The sequence below is a fragment of the Bos grunniens genome, chromosome 3 (genome assembly GCF_055505025.1).
Source record: "Bos grunniens cultivar Pamir isolate PY7600 chromosome 3, Bosgru_T2T1.0, whole genome shotgun sequence".
Classification (NCBI taxonomy): domain Eukaryota; kingdom Metazoa; phylum Chordata; class Mammalia; order Artiodactyla; family Bovidae; genus Bos; species Bos grunniens.
The window spans coordinates 78835945-78860361 of record NC_141167.1 but is presented as its reverse complement, the minus strand read 5'-3'; the positions used below and the strand labels follow the sequence as shown (position 1 = coordinate 78860361).

General features: G+C 41.4%; 1 long non-coding RNA gene across 2 annotated transcripts in view; it reads right to left on the bottom strand.

Moving 5' to 3' along the window:
- Window positions 1-24417, bottom strand: part of LOC147375901 (uncharacterized) — a 64013-nt gene that overhangs the window by 22148 nt on the left and 17448 nt on the right. The gene's annotated exons all lie outside the window — the stretch shown is intronic.

The window sequence follows — 24417 nt, the reverse complement described above, 5'->3', positions numbered from 1 at the left end:
TTACAAAGAGTCAGACATGACTGAATGAGTAAGCACAGCACAGCACAGTTGGACCCATAGAATGTGAGGAGGCAACTGGAGAAGCTCAGACACTATGAAGCTGAGTTTGGAATGTTAACTAAAGAAATGCTAGGGCCGTAAAGGCAGAAAAGGGCATTCCTGACATACGTAAAATCTTTTCATGCATGCTCAGTTTTCTGCTGTGTTTCCCAACTATATCTCTTCCTGTGAGTATAACTCTTTGCAACTACCTCTACCAACTCTTTCTCAGGTACAGTGGTTTCTCTGTTCTTGCCACCATTTGCTTAACTCCAGCCCTTACAGCTCCATACCTGGTGATTCAGTGGTGAAGAATCCACCTGCCAATACAAGAGACGTAGGTTCAACCCCTGGATTCCATCTCTGGGTTGGGAAGATCCCCGGAGAAGGAAATGGCAACCCACTCCAGTATTCTTGCCTGGTGAATCCCATAGACGGAGGAGTCTGGTGGGCCACAGTCCATGCAGTCGCAGGAGAGTCAGACACAACTTACTGACTAAAACAACAACAACATAAGTCCTCACAGCTCCATACCATCAAAATCGCTTTCATTCTGGTTCATTTTCTGCATCATAGCCTGAATTTGCATCCTGAAACATAAATCTAGTCGCTTGTCTTTCATCCTTCAGATATTTGTTGGTTTCCTACTACCCACAAGGGATAAATAATCAAGCATCACAGCCTGATGTACAAGACACTTTGCAACTCAATTCAGTCCCAGCTTTCTTCTAGAATCCCCTTTCCTGACATTTCCTCCCTGAACCGCTTTCATTCTCCCATTTCCCACCTCACCCATTACCTGACAGGTTAATCATAGAACGCCTCGCTCTTTCCAGAGTATCTCATGACTTTTCAGGTCAATGTGATTTGGAAGCTGGTTATAACGACTTTGACTTTTCAATCTAGAAAATGCACACTTACTCTTTAAATCCAGTACAAATATCAGCTCTTTGGTAAAGACTTTCCCAGCTGCCCCAGGCAAAGCTCATCAGCTTCTTTATGGGACCAGCAAAGCACGTTGTTCCCATTTATAGTATAGACTTCATTGTGTTATAACTCATCTGTTCGTATGTCTCTCTTTTCTACTAAACTGGGAGCAGGACGTATAATATCTCAGACATTACTGTATTCCCTGTGACTTGTATAAGGCTTAACACATAGCAAATGCTCAAAAATGTTTGCCTAGTAAAAGGAAAGAGTTTTTTTCCTTAGTATCTAAATTACCAGTCCAAGATGATAACTCGATCATAAGAGACAGACACTGTGGTCCCATCACAATAACATGTCTCTGATAACTGAATTTGAACAAGTGTTCCACTGAAACAAAACAGGCAGTTCTCCTGCAGCAGTTTGACACAAATACCTAGGTAAGCAGCACTGCTATTTTGGGCATCCTGTCATCTCCCACTTGTGTCCAATACAACTGTAGACAGAGCTTGTGCTGGCGCTGTTGTCTTAGGAATGTAAGCTCCGTGCGCAGCCACTGCTGTTTGTCTCCATGTCACCCGCCGTCCTTGGAGCAGGCCCTCTGCATTGTGTGAAGTGTCCTGATTCAGAGCCCATCAAGACAGATGGCACGGTCTGCATGCTGGATTTTGATAGTTAAGCTTCCTAGCTCTTAGGTTAACAACACTTTTTTCCCTTGCTGCGTGAAAATTCAATAACGTCAATATTCACACACAATTGCTGCTAGGAAAAAGAAATATACAGCAAGAATGTGAAAACCACACACATCTATAGTCATTTACTTTGGACACATTCCTAGAAAAATTTGCTTCTGTATATTATCCTTTTCCCATCCACAAAGGCCCAATTTAAAATCTATCTGGGAATCCAAAATAGGACACAAATGAAACTATCTATGAAACAGACTCACAGACATAGAAAACACATTTGTAAATGCCAAGGGGGATTAGGGTGGGGGCGGAGAAGGCAATGGCACCCCACTCCAGCACTCTTGCCTGGAAGATCCCATGGACAGAGGAGCCTGGTGGGCTGCAGTCCATGGGGTCGCTAGGAGTCAGACACGACTGAGCGACTTCACTTTCACTTTTCACTTTCATGCATTGGAGAAGGAAATGGCAACCCACTCCAGTGTTCTTGCCTGGAGAAGCCCAGGGATGGCAGAGCCTGGTGGGCTGCCGTCTATGGGGTCGCACAGAGTCGGACACGACTGAAGTGACTTAGCAGCAGCAGCAGCAGGATGGATTGAGAGTTTGGGGTTAGTAGATGCAAGCTATTACATATGAGATGGATAAACAGCAAGGTCCAACTGTATATAGCACAGGGAACTATATTTAATATCCTGTGAGAAACAATAATGGAAAAGAAGATAAAAAGGAATGTATATATATGTGTCAGTTCAGTTCAGTCCAGTCGCTCAGTCGTGTCCGACTCTTTGCGACCCCATGAATCGCAGCACGCCAGGCCTCCCTGTCCATCACCAGCTCCTGGAGTTCACTCAGACTCACATCCATCGATGTATACACATATGTATATATGTATATGTATAATTGAATCACTTTGCCATGTAGCAGAAATTAGCACACCATTGTAAATCAACTATGTTGCCCTTGCTGTTTAGTCACTAAGTCATGTCAGATTCTTTGCAACCCCATGGACTGTAGCCCACCCTCCAGGCTTCTATGTTCATGGGATTTTCCAGGCAAGAATACTGCCATTGGTTGCCCTTTCCTTCTCCAGGGGATCTTGCTGACCCAGGGATCGAACCTGCATCTCCTGCTTGGCAGGCAGATACTTTCCCACTGAGCCACCAGGGAAGCCCAAATCAACTAGACTTCAATACATTTTTAAGAATGATTGGTAAACGTAAAAAAAGAAAAGAAAATCTGTCTTGTTCAGGAAGCTTCTCCACTATGTAACCACAGTTGCAGTTTGAGATAGACCAAGTTACTCTTTTGAAGAGCTCAAAACTTACCATTGTCAATATTTTCCCCAGTGACTGCCAATTATGTTAATGTGTCACTGCCAAAATTCATTTTCAGTCATCTGTGAGTTTCCCCCTTGTAGACGTCTGTTTATATGCTCATATTCTAGAGACAGAGAACATATGGGCTGACTCATTTTGCTGTAGCAGTGCAGAATCAACAGTTTGCTTTAACTTAGCTAATTAAACTTTAAAATTAGATAGCTGATTATATTGCCTGCACACATGGCCAGAGTATTTAGGAACATACTATTATCGCAATCCTAACTGCTATTCTAGTTTATTTTATGTTTATGGCTCTTCATTCCTACACTCACAGTTTTAAACAGCAAGCATGGCTGGAAGTCATTTAATCAGTTCAGCATATTAAAAAGTGCCCCCAAACTGTGCTGATTCATCAACATTTCAATGTTACAACTCACACATGCATATAATTCCAGCTCCAGTTCTCCTTGCTAGGAAAAAGTAGAAGATGAGAGTTTGTACTTTTAAGAATTTAAAACACACACACAAACATATATATATATAGTAAAAAAAAAAATAAAAGGACAAAAGACATGGTTAGTGTCTTTGTTGTCTAATAAAAATTCATGTTAGATCTTAGTATATAGTTTAGATTATCAAAATGGTCATTGCTGAAACAATTTTTTATATTAAAAGTAAAAAGGTAGCAGACTGTCAGTATGCCTACACTATAGGCTCAGGGAGATTAGACTGTAAGATTCTGGAATCTTTAGCTTTCCAAAATTTCATTTTCATAGCTTTAAATGAGAGGATGGAAACCAAAACAGTATTTAACTTCTCCTTATCCCCCCTTCTTCTCTTCCTCTTTTTCTTTTCCTTCCTCTTCTTCATTTTGACATTGACCTGGGAGAGCTAGCAAAATTGTATGCATATGAACGTAACCAGAGGAACAGAATACCTCCCAATTTACCCTTTGGGGTATTGCAAGCATAGGACTCATAAATGCATGCTTCCTCCCTTCAGCTCATGGAGTGTAATTAGGCCTTGCCTGGAAATGCTACTTGGGGCCTAAAGGTGTGAAAACTGTAACTTCACAGTTTCTACCAGCTCTTTGATAGGTAAATTTGAAACAGATTAGAAACCAGAGGCTCAACAGAAGGGCTAGCCAGTGGATACAACTAATACTTTTTTTTTCATGTGTGAAGGGCTGTTCCTTTTGTAGGAAGAGATCTGTACAGATTCTGTTACATGTCAGGAAAATGCTTCTTCTTAAAATATGGAACTAGGTTACACTGTTTCCAAGAACAAGTTTGTGTCTTTGGGAAACAGTTTTGCCTGCAGGTGTATTCCGTGGTTGAGACTGGATGATCAGTATGGCTTGTTCTTTTATTTTCCACTAGGGGGAGATTTTGAAGGGCTATGCTCTGGACCATCTTATTCAAGCTCAACCAATGGGTTAAGCTGCACTGAATAAACCAGTCTTTGGAAATTGCATTGTAAGCGAGTTTTACATTCCACAAATTGCCTCATGGGGGCAAGACATGAATTCTGATGCAACTAAACATCTGTTTTTGTATCTTCATATGTTTTGGGTGGCAGACAACTTAGCCTTAGTCCTTGCTGTGTAACTTCCCTCAAACCCCATAATCTCAGGTGTGTGAAGTGCTGTTGTTTGCAGAGAATGTGTGGGGAGGGGAGACTATTTAGCTCTGATCATTTGTCCACTCACATAATACTGAGACACCACCATTCTTTACAATATGGTCCCTTCAGGCCTCTCCTGATTCTACCCCTTGGCTCTGGGAAATAAAGTTTTGTTAAGATCCCATTTTTAGCCACCTCTCTGTAAACAGCTAGAAATCAAGCCTCGGGTATCTTGCCTGAGAATACAGACAGCTCTCTCGCTTGGGCTCTCTCCCTTGCTTTCCCTCTTTCTCCTGCTTCCCTCTCTTTTTTCTTCTCTTATCCCTTTTCTCTTTGCTTTCCCCCAGTCCAGGGTAAACATCTGATGTGATTGAACAAGCAAAACCCCATTTACTCAGATATTTAACAGACAGCTTAAGTTTCATATGGGCAAATCAAACCTTCTGAGTTTAGTTCCTCAAACTGCTGCTTCTTCAATGTTCCGCCTCTCAGAAAAATGGCACTTCCTCACACTCGGAAGCCCCAGACTTGGAATTCATCCATGATTCTCCTCTTTTCCTCATCCTCTTCATGCTCAGTCTTCACCCGTTCATCCTTAAGTCCAAGGCTTAGTTTCCCCTGTTTGCTTTGTATCACAGAGGGACTGATTCCTGCAGGATATCCTTCTGGGGGCCCCTGGCAGCCTGCTGTCTGCATTGGCAGCTGACAAGAGGGCAGGAAAAAGAGCGAAGCCAGGGTGTTTACCCTTCCTGTGTGTGAGCCTCAGTAACGTCTGCATCTCCAGCCTCCCAATGAACAACTTCCACCTCCCGACCCTGTACCAATTTTCCAGTTCCTGCCAAAAAGCCCTGAGTTCTGGGCTATAAGACCATCACCTCCTCTTTTCAGTCTCCAGCATACAGTCAATAGTGGCTTTCTGTTGTTACTAACTTCTAGGATGTCCCACCATCCTATATGGCTTCTTGGCTCTTTGATCATTGGTACAAATAATTCTTCCATTGCCTAACTCCCCCCATTGCATCTTACTGGTCAGGGTGATATCAAATGTCCACGCTTAAACATATCCCTGGTAAGGGGAATGATATGAACACAGTTGACTTGCATTAATCCACTTTCATCCTCTGGGACTGGGGAAGAGCCATGAAGCTCATAGTTGCTGAATGTTCTGCTGCTGCTAAGTCGCTCCAGTTGTGTCTGACTCTGTGTGACCCCATAGACGGCAGCCCACCAGGCTCCCCTGTCCCTGGGATTCTCCAGGCAAGAACACTGGAGTGGGTTGCCATTTCCTTCTCCAATGCATGAAAGTGAAAAGTGAAAGTGAAGTCACTCAGTTGTGTCTGACTCTTAGCGACCCCATGGACTGCAGCCCACCAGGCTCCTCTGTCCATGGGATTTTCCAGGTAAGAGTACTGGAGGGGGGTGCCGTTGCCTTCTCCGTGCTAAATGTTCATTTTCCCATTAAACACATTCATCCCCAGCAGCTGTAGCCACAATTTCTTAATCAAAAGAGAAAAAGATAAAGATATTCAACTGTGTTTATTTCTCTACATATTTGGAGGTATTAGTAAGTATTCTGAGAATTCTTCTTACTCACTGAAAGATTTATGAGGGCAGAATTGGGATTAGAAACTAAGACTTGTTCTGCTTTTGTATTTTGCTAGAGAATTTTATCTTTTTTCTCTTGGTTGTCATTTTTTGAAATGTACTACTTTAGGCTGTGTCCTTGTTTGATTGTTGTGAGTGACAAAAACCACTGTTTTAAAAATGATTTTCCTCATTTTTGGTTGGGAAAGAAATTCTGTGATGTTTTTATTGGTCGTCTTAAGGTAGAAATCAAATGGAATTTATACAAAATGTTTATTGATACTAGACTATATTGTAGAGAGATGCATTGCTAAAAAGTAAAACTATAAAGAAAATTTCCAATACTTGGCCACTTGCAGAAGACCCCAATTCTAGGAAAAATTGAAGGCAAAAGAAGAAGTGGGTGGCAGAGGATGAGATGGTTAGATAGCATCACCAACTCAATGGACATGAATTTGAGCAAACTCTGGGAGATAGTGAAGGGCAGAGCAACTTGCTGTACTGCAGTCTATGGGGTTGCAAAGAACTGGACATGACTGTGACTGAACAGCAATAAGTAGTCTCAGGGTTGTGGTTACTCTGGAGGGGAGAGAAACATGGAAGGACCATGTGCTGGGGTACTTCTGGGAATTGGCAGCATCCTATTTCTTGCCTGCATGGTAGATACACGACCTTTGCTTTATAATTATGCACTAAACTCTATATGTGTGTTTTATGTATTCTTTTCTATATATGTTATACTTCACAATTGAAAAAAAAATTAAAAATATCAACAACTGTTGCAAACTGTAAGACATTACTCCTTAGGAGAAAATCTGATTATGCCACTCACGCACTTAATAATGTCCAATAATTTCCCAATGCACTTGGAATCAGACCAGACTCCTCACTGTGGATACCAAGGCTTTACAAGATCTGGTGTCCATTCACCTTTCCAACTTCTCCTCTTGCTCTTTAAGCCCCACCCACTCAAACCTTAAATCCTTTGAATATGTCCAACTCAAGGTTTCTGTACTTGCTGTTTCCTCTGCTTAGAATATTTCTTCCCAAACTTCATGAAGCTGATGCTACCTTAAATGTTATATTCAGCTCCCAGTTTATCATCACTCAGATACTTTCTCTTAGTATCAGAGCTATAATACCCGCTGCCCCACCATCCACCTCATCCTCTCCCCATCACTGTGCTCTATCCGATCACCTTGCTGTTTCTTTCATGTCCTTCTCATTACGTGAAATTATGAATATAAGATATTATTTTGCATACTGATCATTACTCGAAAGTAACTTGTCGCTGGGTTTACTTGTCTGTTGGCCCCTGTGCTAGTATAGAAATGCTTCTCTCTTATTCATTGTTTTTACCCCCACCCCCAAAACCTGACTGACACATAGCAGATTCTTATCTGTTGAATGTTTTTAAATATATATTTTGAATATAAATTTTTTAAATTGCTATTTTTATTTTTGGTTATGCTGTGTCTTCGTTGCTGCACGAGGCTTTTTTCTAGTTGTGGCGAGAAGGGGCTACTCTGCAGTGGTGATGCTTGGGCCCCTCATTGCGGCGGTTTCTCTTGTTGTGCGGCACAGATTCTACGTGCACAAGCTTCAGAAGCTGCAGCCTGTGGGCTTGGTTTCTTTGCGGCATGTGGAATCTTCTTGGACCAGGGACCGTGTCCTCTGCATTGGCAGGCAGATTCTTATCCACTGTATCACCAGGCAAGTCCAAAGCGTTTCTTTAAAACCAGTCTCTGCCTGTGAATTTGGAGAAGGCAATGGCACCCCACTCCAGTACTCTTGCCTGGAAAATCCCATGGACGGAGGAGCGTGAATTAAATAATCTTTTTTTAGGGTGTCTCTCAAGCACAGCTAGCATACCTCCTTAACGGCTTTAATCCAGGAGCCAAGCAATGCTGATGGGGGCAAGACAGATGATGTAAGTGAGTGAAGTTTCCTGAGTCAAGAAAAGGATAGTGGTGAGAGCTGAGGTTGCAGCCTCTATTTAGACACATGAAAACAGCAGCCCAGTGTGTCAAGACCGTCTAATTTTTAAGAGACGACAGAAATTCAAGTCTCTCTATGAAATGTGCCAAGTGTTGGCTAAAGTTTTTAAAACATTCCATATGAACCTAACAAAACATATATGTGGACCAAATTTAACTCTGGAGTCTCTGGCTTGAGATCTGGTTTAGGAAATAGGAAAGAAAATGCCAATCAAAAGCCTCCTCTTGGGCAAAGAAATATTCAAATTGAATGGAGGGAAAGTGGAAGTCACTCAAGAGTGTACAATTCTTTGTGACCCCATGGACTGTAACCCACCATTTTCCTCTGTCCATGGAATTCTCCAAGCAAGAATCCTGGAGTGAGTTGCTATTCCCTTATCTAGGGGATCTCCCCAACCCAGGGATTGAACCTGGGTCTCCTGCATTGCAGTCAGATTCTTTACCATCTGAGCCACCAGGGAAGCCCAAATGGAGGGAAGAAAAGAGGATAATAAGGGTAAAACAAAAGTTAGATTGATGTCTCAATTGTCATGCCCCATAGTCTTTCTGAGTGAATAGTTCATGTGCCATTTGGTTACATCAAGGTGCTAAGAGTGGTTTTAAAGTGAGGAGCAGGAAGGCAGAGTTTTATTTGAGTTTCACAGATAAAATAAGACAAAATGATGTCTTGAGGAAGGGAGGAAGGATGGAAATAGAGGGCTTCTTTCCTTATAAAGTCCATCATTGTTACATTTAGAGTAAGGAGCACCATGTGATGAGGATCAGAAATTCATTAGAGACAATTTATGAAAGCCCTTGTGTATAAAGCAAAGCAGGTAAAAACTGTGTTGACTTGGATGTATGCGCACACAGGTTGGAGTAGCTTGCATGGGAAAACTAGCCAAATAATGAAATGGCTAAAGAAGAAACTTTGCTTTGTTAAACCAAGGACTGTTTTGATTAATTAGTGATGTCTTGATCATTTAGGGACAAACTATAACTACTCAATAAATATCAAATATGATTCTACTTTGAGCATTATCAGGCAGAACAAACTAATCATCAGCTAGGGCTGTCAGTTCCCACGGGGGATTAGGTGTATTTCTCAGAATAAGAAGTTTTCATAAATATAAATAAACATCAGAGCGTTCATATAATGAATGGAGGAAGTTCAGCTATGCTACTGGAGTGGGTCCTGGAACTACTTTCTAGTTAACAGATGATTCCAAGTGCTTTCATGTGATGGTGAAAAGTGCCTGCTATAGCCAAGCCTACAGTCCAACAACAACCAAGGAGATTTGATTTTAGCCATAGCCCAATATAAATGAGTGACTCAGTGGTAAAGAATCCACCTGCCAATGAAGGAGATGCAAGAGACTCAGGTTTGATCCCTGAGTCAGCAAGATCCCCTGGAGGAGGACATGGCAACCTGCTCTAGCATTCTTGCCTGGAAAATTCCATGAACAGAGGAGCCTAATGGGATACAGTCCATAGGGTCGCAAAGAATTGGGCATGACTAAGCAACTGAGCATGCACACACTCACACACAATAATAGAAACACTGACAGTAAAATTAGAATATTGGAGGAGGGAATTTATGTAAGTAGAGAGAGGATGATGGTGATGAGGAATCAGTGGATAAGAATCAGAATAATCTTTTTCAGGTGGAAAGAGTGCAATTCTGAATTGTGAAATTAATGCTGAATTGGTCCTATTTGTGAAGTGGGAACAGCACAGACAGCGTCTTCTGGATGATAGAGTTATTAAACTTTCAAGTGGAACACTAGTTATTGGCAATGCAATTGAAGGAGATGGGGGAATCTATCACTGCATAGTTGAAAGTGGTGGGCCACCAAAATATAGTGATGAAGCTGAATTAAAAATTCTTCCAGATCTTGAGATTACATCAAACTTGGTATTTTTGAAACAACTTTCTTGCTCAGAGTCATTGGTTAGAGTATAGTGTTGCCATGTGCTTCTTCGGTACTTCCTACTGCAAGCAGTAGATTGATGAAAAATGAGGAGGCACTCAACACAGAGAACTCTGAAATACTGGTATTTCTGGCAGGTGGTAGTCTGGAAATCAGTGATGTCACTGAGGCTGATGCTAGGACTTATTTTGGTATAGTTGATAGTGAAAATGAGACAAGTGAAACTCAAGCAGAGCTTACAGTACAAGGTTCTCTGATTGAGACGTCAAAGAAAATGACCATAGTGTGTACGAAGCATAATCTCCCCACCTCCCTTACTTTTCCTCCATATGGAAATGTATCCTCAGAGGAACATTGCTCTCTCTCCTATGATTTGTCTGCAAATCTATCTTTGTTTCAAACAAAAATCTTTAAGACCTTCGAAGAAAAAGAATCAGCATAAAAACAGGGCATGGAGAGAAAATCAGAAAGGAAAGAATGACTTGGGGATAGAGGGTTGGACATGAGAGTGAATAAAGGACACCACATTTAAAAAAGCAAACAAAACAGCGTGGAAAAGAAACTGTGGAAAGGAAGACAGAAGGCAAGAGAAGCAGGATAGGAAAGGTTATAACAGTAGCAGGAAAAAGTCTGCTCCCAGATGTGGGAAGCCTCATAAATTTTGCAATGATACATATGAAACAGACCGTCCCTCTACAGAATGTATAGTTAGAACAGAGTTGTTTTTCTCATGTTCTTATGCTGACTTCTGAGTTCTGCTATAGATAATAAACAGTTACCAGTAGACTGAGTGCCTTAAATTTCAATTTTCTAAGTGGAGCTTGGGCAAGTGAGAAGCTTCTTCCCAAGGAGGCTCCCAATTTGTGTGACCAAGAACTTTCTGAGGCTGCCCTTAACATAATACTCCTCACTGGGGAGCACTAGCTTCCCACAGGACTTCAGGGCCCTATGATCACTGGAGCAAAACCAAAACCTCTCAATTATCACCACAAGTGTTTATTTCTTAGAATCTTCCTCATTTTGTCCTTCTGTGCTAATAGTGTTTTCAAATACATAGCTTGACACACTCCAGATGGTGTTTTATTGTAGTTATTCTCCATAGGCAGAGAGTTGGTCACATAAACATAAATACATACTAATAGTCTGGTCAGTGAATAGGGAAGGCTTAAATACAATGCAAGAAATCACAAAATAAAGATACCAAACAAAAGACTTTCATAAATAAAAAGACAAAGTTTAAAAAAAGACAACAAGCTGAGGGAAATAAAATTTTAAATTTACTATGTGTTTCTGTTACCCCACTTCCGAGGTCAGGGGAAGCTGCCGAGAGTACCATACTGCGACTGCGCAGGAACGGCCGAGAGGAGCGACCCCGCATCCGAGGTCGGAGGCGGCGACGAGAGGAGTTACCCTGCGTCTGGGGTCAGGGGCGGCGACGAGAGGAGTTACCCTGCATCCGGGGTCAGGGGCGGCGGCCAGGAGGAGCTACCGCACGCTGGAGGCCAGGGGTGGTGGCGGGGAGGAGCAACCCCACGTTCAAGGACCGTGACTGCAAGGGCGCAGGAGGACCTAGAGGAGCTATCCCACGTTGAAGGTCAGGAAGGGCGGTGGTGAGGAGTTACCCCTCCTCCAAGGTGAGGAGCAATGGCTGCGCTTTGCTGGAGCAGCCGTGAAGAGACACCCTACGCCCAAGGTAAGAGAAACCCAAGTAAGATGGTAGGTGTTGCAAGGGGGCATCAGAGGGCAGACACACTGAAACCATACTCACAGAAAACTAGTCAACCTAATCACACTAGGATCACAGCCTTGTCTAACTCAATGAAACTAAGCCATGCCCGTGGGGCCACCCAAAATGGGCAGGTCATGGTGGAGAGATCTGACAGAATGTGGTCCATTGGAGAAGGGAATGGCAAACCACTTCAGTATTCTTGCCTTGAGAACCCCATGAACAGTATGAAAAGGCAAAATGATAGGATACTGAAAGAGGAACTCCCCAGGTCAATAGGTGCCCAATATCCTACTGGAGATCAGTGGAGAAATAACTCCAGAAAGAATGAAGGGATGGAGCCAAAGCAAAAACAATACCCAGCTGTGGATGTGACTGGTGATAGAAGCAAGGTCTGATGCTGTAAAGAGCAATATTGCATAGGAACCTGGAATGTCAGGTCCATGAATCAAGGCAAATTGGAAGTGGTCAAACAGGAGATGGCAAGAGTGAATGTCGACATTCTAGGAATCAGAGAACTGAAATGGACTGGAATGGGTGAATTTAACTCAGATGACCATTATATCTACTACTGCGGGCAGGAATCCCTTAGAAGAAATGGAGTAGCCATCATGGTCAACAAAAGAGTCCGAAATGCAGTACTTGGATGCAATCTCAAAAAGGGCAGAATGATCTCTGTTCGTTTCCAAGGCAAACCATTCAATATCACAGTAATCCAAGTCTATGCCCCAACCAGTAATGCTGAAGAAGCTGAAGTTGAACGGTTCTATGAAGACCTACAAGACCTTTTAGAGATAACACCCAAAAAACATGTCCTTTTCCTTATAGGGGACTGGAAAGCAAAAGTAGGAAGTCAAGAAACACCTGGAGTAACAGGCAAATTTGGCCTTGGAATACGGAGTGAAGCAGGGCAAAGACTAATGGAGTTTTGCCAAGAAAATGCACTGGTCATAGCAAACACCCTCTTCCAACAACACAAGAGAAGACTCTACACATGACATCACCAGATGGTCAACACCGAAATCAGATTGACTGTATTCTTTGCAGCAAAAGATGGAGAAGCTCTATACAGTCAGCAAAAACGAGACCAGGAGCTGACTGTGGCTCAGACCATGAACTCCTTATTGCCAAATTCAGACTGAAATTGAAGAAAGCAGGGAAAACCACTAGACCATTCAGGTATGAACTAAATCAGATCCCTTATGATTATACAGTGGAAGTGAGAAATAGATTTAAGGACCTAGATCTGATAGATAGAGCGCCTGATGAACTATGGACTGAGGTTTGTGACATTGTACAGGAGATAGGGATCAAGACCATCCCCATGGAAAATAAATGCAAAAAAGCAAAATGGCTGTCTGGGGAGGCCTTACAAATAGCTGTGAAAAGAAGAGATGCGAAAAGCAAAGGAGAAAAGGAAAGATATAAACATCTGAATGCAGAGTTCTAAAGAATAGCAAGAAGAGATAAGAAAGCCTTCCTCAGCAACCAATGCAAAGAAATAGAGGAAAACAACAGAATGGGAAAGACTAGAGATCTCTTCAAGAAAATCAGAGATACCAAGGGAACATTTCATGCAAAGATGGGCTCGATAAAGGACAGAAATGGTATGGACCTAACAGAAGCAGAAGATATTAAGAAGAGGTGGCAGGAATACACAGAAGAACTGTACAAAAAAGATCTTCATGACCAAGATAATCACGATGGTGTGATCACTGACCTAGAGCCAGACATCCTGGAATGTGAAGTCAAGTGGGCCTTAGAAAGCATCACCATAAACAAAGCTAGTGGAGGTGATGGAATTCCAGTTGAGCCATTGCAAATTCTGAAAAATGATGCTGTGAAAGTGCTGCCCTCAATATGCCAGCAAATTTGGAAAACTCAGCAGTGGCCACAGGACTGGAAAAGGTCAGTTTTCATTCTAATCCCAAAGAAAGGCAATGCCAAAGAATGCTCAAACTACTGCACAATTGCACTCATCTCAAACGCTAGTAAAGTAATGCTCAAAATTCTCCAAGCCAGGCTTCAACAATATGTGAACCGTGAACTTCCTGATGTTCAAGCTGGTTTTAGAAAAGGCAGAGGAACCAGAAATCAAATTGCCAACATCCACTGGATCATCGAAAAAGCAAGAGAGTTCCAGAAAAACATCTATTTCTGCTTTACTGACTATGCCAAAAAACCTTTGACTGTGTGGATCACAATAAACTTGGAAAATTCTGAAAGAGATGGAAATACCAGACCACCTGATCTGCCTCTTGAGAAATTTGTATGCAGGTCAGGAAGCAACAGTTAGAACTGGACATGGAACAACAGACTGGTTCCAAATAGGAAAAGGAGTATGTCAAGGCTGTATATTGTCACCCTGCTTATTAAATTATATGCAGAGTACATCATGAGAAACACTGGACTGGAAGAAACCCAAGCTCGAATCATGATTGCAGGGAGAAATATCAATAACCTCAGATATGCAGATGACACCATCCTTATGGCAGAAAGTGAAGAGGAATTAAAAAGCCTCTTGATGAAAGTGAAAGTGGAGAGTGAAAAAGTTGGCTTAAAGCTCAACATTCAGAAAACAAAGGTCATGGCATCCGGTCCCATCACTTCATGGGAAATAGATGGGGAAACAGTGGAAATAGTGTCAGACTTTATTTTTCTGGGCTCCAAAATCACTGCAGATTGTGACTGCAGCCATGAAATTAAAAGGCGCTTACTCCTTGGAAGGAAAGTTATGACCAACCTAGATAGCATATTCAAAAGTAAAGACATTACTTTGCCAACAAAGGTTCGTCTAGTCAAGGCTATGGTTTTTCCAGTGGTCATGTATGGATGTTTGAGTTGGACTGTGAAGAAGGCTGAGTGCCGAAGAATTGATGCTTTTGAACTGTGGTGTTGGAGAAGACTCTTGAGAGTCCCTTGGACTGCAAGGAGATCCAACCAGTCCATTCTGAATGAGATCAGCCCTGGGATTTCTTTGGAAGGAATGATGCTAAATTTGAAACTCCAGTACTTTGGCCACCTCATGCAAAGAGTTGACTCATTGGAAAAGACTCTGATGCTGAGAGGGATTGGGGGCAAGAGGAGAAGGGGACGACAGAGGATGGGATGGCTGAATGGCATCACTGACTCGATGGACGTGAGTCTGGATGAACTCCGGGAGTTGGTGATGGACAGGGAGGCCTGGTGTGCTGCAGTTCATGGGGTCGCAAAGAGTCAGACACAATCGAGCAACTGATCTGATCTGATCTGATCTGATGTGTTTCTGAATTGCCAAAGTAGTAAATACTTATTGTAAAAAAAAAAAAATTACAAGCAATATAGAAGATATATATGGAAAAGTGGAAGTGACTTCCTTTCCCTCACCCGTACTTACTTTTGCTTAGTTAACCATTTCTTGAAAATTCTGTACACACATAAAGGCTTTGTCTATGCACAAACATACCCCAAGTGTCTCTATCAGCCTCACAAACTCCTCTCTCATCTCTCAAGTGTGACCTCTCACCAGCATATGCAGGGGAACAGATTTTCCTTAATGAAGGTTTTCCTGGAGAAGTATTTAGTCAGCAAAGAACCTTGATGTCTTTGCTTCTGCTTGGACCACATTCATGTTGTTAAAGACCAGCCTCAACAGGATGCTGTTTGCTCTCTGAACATTAACCACAGGACTATTTGGAGTGGGCTGCACTTCCCTTTACTACCTCAGCTTCTTGTCCTCCACAACACTACCACAAGGGTTGGAAATTTTACTGAAGAGGTGAACTTAGGGAGAAAGCATAATGCTGTATGCTAAATATGACTTTCCCCAAGGCTTAGGGAAAATAGAAAGCAAGAGGGATGCCATCCATGGGCAAAACTCAGTGATTCTTAGTTCCATATTTTAGCTCTCTTGAAAAATATCTTCTTCCAACCTTCACCAGGGAATTTTTTCTTTAAGGAAACTGCAAACTGTAACCATAATGTTGTTTTTTTAAGTGAGTTATTCCCAGGATGACTTAACCCCACGGACTGGCTTCCCTGGTGGCTCAGATCATAAACATCTGCCTACAATTCGGGAGACCCAGGTTCAATCCCTGGGTTGGGAAGATCCCCTGGAGAAGGAAATAGCAACCCACTCCAGTATTCTTGCCTGGAGAATCCCATAGGCAGAGGAGCCTGGTGGGCTCCAGTTCATGGGGTCGCAAAGAGTCAGGATGCCTTAGTAGACAATCAGAGATAGCTGTTGACACACAGAGCCCCAGACATTAAGCCAGGTGGAATGAGAACTAGGCGGGTACTCCAAATTTAGCCCTTTCAAGATTTTCGTGGCCTATGAGACTCGGACACCTGTTTATTCTCATTAATGTATAGTAAATATTCAGCTAAACTTACACATGCACACGCATATTCAAAGTAAAATACTAACTCTCAGAGACTGTGCTGGGTGAACCATTTAGGAGAACTGGAAATATAGTCTTAACTCACTTAAAATTTGTGATGTGCATATTTCACTTTGGAATTCATATTGCACATTATTTTGCAGGAGGGAGTTAATTGCTTTCTTTCAGTCTGAAACTTCCTCATTCTCAAACTCTTTCTAATTGGGCTTCTTTTGCCGAGATGGGAGGGGAGTTTGGGGAGAATGGTTACATGTGTATGTACAGCTGAGTCCCTTCACTGTTCACCGAAAACTGTCACAATATAGTTAATTGGCTATACCCCAATACTACAGTCCATGGGGTCGCAAAGAGTCAGACACGACTGAGCGACTAAGCACAGCACAGCACCGTACAAAATAAACAGTTAAAATTTTAAAAACGGGCTCCTTGTACCTGAGTGGGAAAAGAAAAGAATTCACTGGAGAGCAATGTCCCTTTCAATGGCTGTGCCACAGTGCCGTGCCATCTCAGTCATGTTCGATTCTTTATGACCCCATGGACTACAGCCCACCAGCTTCTCTGTCCATGGAATTTTCCAGGCAGAGTACTAATCAGTTTAAAATTAATCTGGTTTATAATAACTCAGTTAAATTCTTAATTAAGAATTTTCCATTTGAGAGAAGTAAAAAGACTGATTTTATTCTTCCAGTAACAACTATATCCACTGAGATATAGTGTTCTATTTTATGAAAGGGAGTAATACTGTACACATGTAAAGATTGTTAAGAAATACATTTGTAGAAAAAATATAAAAGAGTTAATATCCTTGATAAAAAGAGCTATCATAAAATCCATTTTTTAAAAGTTTGTAATACCTAGATGGGCAAAATAACAATATCACTTATAAAGAAAACTAAAAGAATAATGATATGTGTATCCTAAAAATACAAAAACTAAAATGAAGTAACAATAAGACATAATTGCTGTTGATAACATTTACCAAAAAATAATTTTAATGACAGTCCTGGTAACAGTATGATGAGATAAGGCCTCTTATCTAATGGTAGAATTATAATTTAGTAGAGCTGCTCTGAAAAACAATTTGGCAATATGTATCAAGACATTTCCCTAAACTGCTAGTTTATTATTATCTTCTATATAAATGATAAGAACTATTGACTTAAATTTATGCATAAAATTTTATTTTGATATTAATTAGAATATATACACGTTATAACCAATCTAATTATCAAACTTTAGGGGGAAATACAGGTATATTATGGTGCACATGTAACACAGAATATTATGACTCAAAGCTATAATGTTTTCAACACAGGGGCTATGATGTGAAATGGTAAAAACTCTTAAACTATGGAAGTTTCATCTGTAGACCCATGGAAAACCTTTGGAGTGATAACGTGCAAATCCAACTCAGTTCAGTTCAGTTCAGTCGCTTAGTCCTATCCGACTCTTTGCAACCCCATGAATCGCAGCACACCAGGCCTCTCTGTCCATCACCAACTCCCGGAGTTCACTCAGACTCACGTCCATCAAGTCAGTGGTACCATCCAGCCATCTTATCCTCTGTTGTCCCCTTCTCCTCCTGCCCACAATCCTTCCCAGTATCAGAGTCTTTTCAATGAGTTAACTCTTCGCATAAGGTGGTTAGACTTTCAGCCTTAGCATCATTCCTTCCAAAGAAATCCCAGGGCTGATCTCCTTCAGAATGGACTGGTTGGATCTCCTTGCAGTCCAAGGGACTCTCAAGAGTCTTCTCCAACATCACAGTTCAAAAGCATCAATTCTTCAGCTTTCTTCACAGTCCAACTCTCAAATCCATACATGACCACTGGAAAAACCATAGCCTTGACTAGACAGACCTTTGTTGGCAAAGTAATGTCTCTGCTTTTGAATATGCTATCTAGGTTGGTCATAATTTTTCTTCCAAGGAGTAAGCGCCTTTTAATTTCATGGCTGCAGTCACAATCTGCAGTGATTTTGGAGCCCAGAAAAATAAAGTCTGACACTATTTCCACTGTTTCCCCCTCTATTTCCCATGAAGTGATGGGACCAGATGCCATGACCTTCGTTTTCTGAATGTTGAACTTTAAGCCAACTTTTTCACTCTCCACTTTCACTTTCATCAAGAGGCTTTTGAGTTCCTCTTCACTTTCTGCCTTAAGGGTGGTGTCATCTGCATATCTGAGGTTATTGATATTTCTCCCGACAATCTTGATTCCAGCTTGTGTTTCTTCCAGTCCAGTGTTTCTCATGATGTACTCTGCATAGAAGTTAAATAAGCAGGGTGACAATATACAGCCTTGACATACTCCTTTTCCTATTTGGAACCAGTCTGTTGTTCCATGTCCAGTTCTAACTGTTGTTTCCTGACCTGCATATAGGTATCTCAAGAGGCAGGTCAGGTAGTCTGGTATTCCCATCTCTTTCAGAATTTTCCACAGTTTATTGTGATCCACACAGTCAAAGGCTTTGGCATAGTCAATAAAGCAGAAATAGATGTTTTTCTGGAACTCTCTTGCTTTTTCGATGATCCAGTGGATGTTGGCAATTTGATTTCTGGTTCCTCTGCCTTTTCTAAAACCAGCTTGAACATCTGGAAGTTCACGGTTCACATATTGCTGAAGTCTGGCTTGGAGAATTTTGAGCATTACTTTACTAGCGTTTGAGATGAGTGCAATTGTGCAGTAGTTTGAGCATTCTTTGGCATTGCCTTTCTTTGGGATTAGAATGAAAACTGACCTTTTCCAGTCCTGTGGCCACTGCTGAGTTTTCCAAATTTGCTGGCATATTGAGGGCAGCACTTTCACAGCATCATTTTTCAGAATTTGCAATGGCTCAACTGGAATTCCATCACCTCCACTAGCTTTGTTTATGGTGATGCTTTCTAAGGCCCACTTGACTTCACATTCCAGGATGTCTGGCTCTAGGTCAGTGATCACACCATCGTGATTATCTTGGTCATGAAGATCTTTTTTGTACAGTTCTTCTGTGTATTCCTGCCACCTCTTCTTAATATCTTCTGCTTCTGTTAGGTCCATACCATTTCTGTCCTTTATCGAGCCCATCTTTGCATGAAATGTTCCCTTGGTATCTCTGATTTTCTTGAAGAGATCTCTAGTCTTTCCCATTCTGTTGTTTTCCTCTATTTCTTTGCATTGGTTGCTGAGGAAGGCTTTCTTATCTCTTCTTGCTATTCTTTGGAACTCTGCATTCAGATGTTTATCTTTCCTTTTCTCCTTTGCTTTTCGCATCTCTTCTTTTCACAGCTATTTGTAAGGCCTCCCCAGACAGCCATTTTGCTTTTTTGCATTTATTTTCCATGGGGATGGTCTTGATCCCTATCTCCTGTACAATGTCACAAACCTCAGTTCATAGTTCATCAGACACTCTATCTATCAGATCTAGGTACTTAAATCTATTTCTCACTTCCACTGTATAATCATAAGGGATTTGATTTAGGTCATACCTGAATGGTCTAGTGGTTTTCCCTGCTTTCTTCAATTTAAGTCTGAATTTGGCAATAAGGAGTTCATGGTCTGAGCCACAGTCAGCTCCTGGTCTCGTTTTTGCTGACTGTATAGAGCTTCTCCATCTTTTGCTGCAAAGAATACAATCAATCTGATTTCAGTGTTGACCATCTGGTGATGTCATGTGTAGAGTCTTCTCTTGTGTTGTTGGAAGAGGGTGTTTGCTATGACCAGTGCATTTTCTTGGCAAAACTCCATTAGTCTTTGCCCTGCTTCACTCCGTATTCCAAGGCCAAATTTGCCTGTTACTCCAGGTGTTTCTTGACTTCCTACTTTTGCTTTCCAGTCCCCTATAAGGAAAAGGACATGTTTTTTGGGTGTTATTTCTAAAAGGTCTTGTAGGTCTTCATAGAACCGTTCAACTTCAGCTTCTTCAGCATTACTGGTTGGGGCATAGACTTGGATTACTGTGATATTGAATGGTTTGCCTTGGAAACGAACAGAGATCATTCTGTCCTTTTTGAGATTGCATCCAAGTACTGCATTTCGGACTCTTTTGTTGACCATGATGGCTACTCCATTTCTTCTAAGGGATTCCTGCCCGCAGTAGTAGATATAATGGTCATCTGAGTTAAATTCACCCATTCCAGTCCATTTCAGTTCTCTGATTCCTAGAATGTCAACATTCACTCTTGCCATCTCCTGTTTGACCACTTCCAATTTGCCTTGATTCATGGACCTGACATTCCAGGTTCCTATGCAATATTGCTCTTTACAGCATTGGACCTTGCTTCTATCACCAGTCACATCCACAGCTGGGTACTGTTTTTGCTTTGGCTCCATCCCTTCATTCTTTCTGGAGTTATTTCTCCACTGATCTCCAGTAGCATATTGGGCACCTATTGACCTGGGGAGTTCCTCTTTCAGTATGCTATCATTTTGCCTTTCATACTGTTCATGGGGTTCTCAAGGCAAGAATACTGAAGTGGTTTGCCATTCCCTTCTCCAGTGGACCACATTCTGTCAGATCTCTCTACCATGACCTGCCTGTCTTGGGTGGCCCCATGGGCATGGCTTAGTTTCATTGAGTTAGACAAGGCTGTGGTCCTAGTGTGATTAGATTGACTATTTTTTGTGATTATGGTTTCAGTGTGTCTGCCCTCTGATGCCCTCTTGCAACACCTACTGTCTTACTTGGGTTTCTTTTACCTTGGTCATGCCACACTGAAAAAAAGAATATCCATTGATACTATTTTATAGTTTACATAGGAAAGAAAATTAATACCACAAAGACTATAGTGAATCAGACATTTATATTTAGAACCTAGTGCTTACTTTTATAGTGTTAATAATTAACACTGAGGAGTATATTAACAAGCACAGAGGCAAAAAGTAATTCACAACCACAGAAAGTTTTAAAATAATAAATTAAATTAAATTCAAAACTATGCAAAGTAAGTAAAATATATCCCTATTATAGGGAGTTTTCACACTGAATAGACCGAATAAGTCTTATTTAGTAAGATCTCAAAGTTTTGTAATACATAAGTAATTCTCAGTGGGTAGGCTTCAGGATGAACTCAGCATTTCTAAAAACAAGAAGTTCAGCATGAACTGAGGAAGCAAAGAATCCCTGTGTCCTTTCATTTGAAGGGCAAAGAGCCAAATAAGAAGTTCATGGAATTTATACTTGAAATTAGCATTCTCTACAGAAAGCAAAAAAGAATTCACAGTTATTCCTTAGGGTACATGAGTTGGTTCTCAAGATGTTTCCCAATACTATTGAGCAACTAAGAATGTAAAATGCAACAACACCCTGTATGGCAACAGTGGAGATATTTGAAAGCTCTTTTATATTCTATTTTTTAAAATTTACTTATTTTTTAATTGAAGGATAATTTACAGAATTTTGCTGTTTTCTGTCAAACCTCAACATGAATCAGTCATCAGTTCAGTTCAGTTGCTCAGTCGTGTCCATCTCTTCGCGACCCCATGAATTGCAGCATGCCAGGCCTCCCTGTCCATTACTAACTCCCAGAGTTCACTCAAACTCACGTCCATCGAGTCAGTGATGCCATCCAGCCATCTCATCCTCTGTCATCCCCTTTTCCTCCTGCCCCCAATCCCTCCCAGCATCAGAGTCTTTTTCAATGAGTCAACTCTTCGCATGAGGTGGCCAAAGTACATAGGTATACATATATCCCCTCACTCTTGAACCTCCCTTCCGTATCCCTCCTCATCCCACCCCTCCAGGTTGATACAGAGCCCCTGTTTGAGCTTTCTGAGACATACAGCAAATTCCCATTGGTGATCTATTTTACATATGGTAATGTAATTTTCCATGTTATTCTCTCCATATATCTCACCCTCTCCTCCTCTCTCCCCATGTCCATAAGTCTGTTCTCTATGTCTGTTTCTCCACTGCTGCCCTGCAAATAAATTCATTAGTACCAGCTTTCTAGATTCCATATATATGCATCAGTATATGATATTTATATTTCTCTGTCTGACTTACTTCACTCTGTATAATAGGCTCTAGGTTCATCCGCCTCATCAGAACTGATTCAAATGTGTTGCCTTTTATGGCTGATTAATATTAGGCGATCAGTCCTGGGTGTTCTTTGGAAGGAATGATGCTAAAGCTGAAACTCCAGTACTTTGGCCACTTCATGCGAAGAGTTGACTCATTGGAAAATACTCTGATGCTGGGAGGGATTGGGGGCAGGAGGAGAAGGGGACGACAGAGGATGAGATAGCTGGATGGCATCACCGACTCGATGGACATGAGTTTGAGTAAACTCCGGGAGCTGGTGATGGACAGGGAGGCCTGGCGTGCTGCAGTTCATGGGGTTACAGAGAGTTGGACATGACTGAGTGACTGAACTGAACTGAATTGACTGAATAGTCCACTGAGTACATGTACCACAACTTCTTTATCCATGCGTCTGATGGACATCTAGGTTGCTTCCATGTTCCAGCTATTGTAAACAGTGCTTCAATGAACAGTGGAATACACGCGTCTCTTTCAATTTTGGTTTCCTCAGGGTTTATGCCTAGGAGTTTAAGGACTCTCCATACCATCTTCCATAGTGGCTGTGTCAATTTACATTCCCATCAACGGTGCAAGAGTATTCCCTTTTCTCCACACCGTCTCCAGCATTTATTGTTTGTAGACTTTTTGATGGTGGCCATTCCGACTGGTGTGAGGTGATATTTCATTGTAGTTTTGATTTGCATTTCTCTAATAATGAGCGATGTTGAGCATCTTTTCATGTGTTTGTTAGCCATCTGTATGTCTTCTTTGGAGAATTGTCCATTTAGGTCTTTTTCCCACTTTTTGATTGGATTGTTTGTTTTTCTGATATTTATGTTCTATTTTCTCATCATAATTGGTCAGTAGATAATTAGACCAAAAATGGATGAATTATATATAATATAGTCACACAATCAATAAATCTTTATTGAGCATTTATTTTAGGGCCCAGAGATATAGCAATAAGCAATAAGACAATGCTGTTATTTGCAAGCAGCTGATATTCTAGTGAGAGAGCACAAAAGTAAACAATAAATGTATTATTTCCAGGAAGCACTAAGGGCGATGAAGAATAAGCAGGACAAAGGGTTACAGGAACTATATACTATTGTGTGAAGACCTACTTTAGATAGAGGGTATTGAAAAGGCCTCTCACAGGAGGCCCGATTTAGACAGTTTGGAATGAAGTGAGAAAACAAACCATGACATGACCCAAAGGAAGAATGTTCCAAGCTGAACAAAGAGGACATAAAAAGAGCCAAGTTGGAAACAAGCTTGACACAGTTTAAGGAGATAAACACGGCTGAAGTAGAGTGGTCAGGAGAGGAAGAGCTGAGGAAGCCACTGGGTCAGATTATTTGGAATCTTAACAGCATAACTATGACTTTATTCCAAATTCACTGGAAGCAGTTGGAAGGCTTTAAGAGAGGGTTTGGTGTGAGCCAATTTACTCCGAATTTTGACTGCTGAGAGGGAAATAGATTTTTAAAGGAAACAAATGTTGAAGTAAGAACTATCAAAGAAGCTACTACTACAGTAGTTCAGGTGTGAGATGACAGTGTCTTGGATACAGTGATAGAGATGAAGGTGATCAGATTGAGGCTATAGCGAACAAAGCCAACGGAGTATGCTAATGGGCCAGCTTTATCATATGCGATACACAGAAAGGCCAAGGATGATTTCCAGGGTTGATAATGGAATATCACTAAATTGTGAATTGCTAAGGGAGAAACGCTTTTGGGGATGTCAGGAAAGAGGAAAATTGGGAGGTAGTCAGGGAATGAATCTATTTCAGATATATCAAATTTGAGGTGGTTGTTAAATATCCAAGTGAACATAGCAACTAGGCAGTACAGCTGTTTACTAGAGTCTGGAGCTCAGAAAAGTGGTTTAGACAATAGATATAACAGTTACACATTTGAGAGTCATTAGACTATAGATGGGATTTAAAGCCAGAGGACTAATTGAGATGGCTAGGAAGTAAGGGTATCAAACAGGGTCTATGTTTTTTTCTGTTGTCATGTATGGATGTGAGAGTTGGACTGTGAAGAAGGCTGAGTGCCGAAGAATTGTTGCTTTTGAACTGTGGTGTTGGAGAAGACTCTTGAGAGTCCCTTGGACTGCAAGGAGATCCAACCAGTCCATTCTGAAGGAGATCAGCCCTGGGATTTCTTTGGAAGGAATGATGCTAAAGCTGAAACTCCAGTACTTTGGCCACCTCATGCAA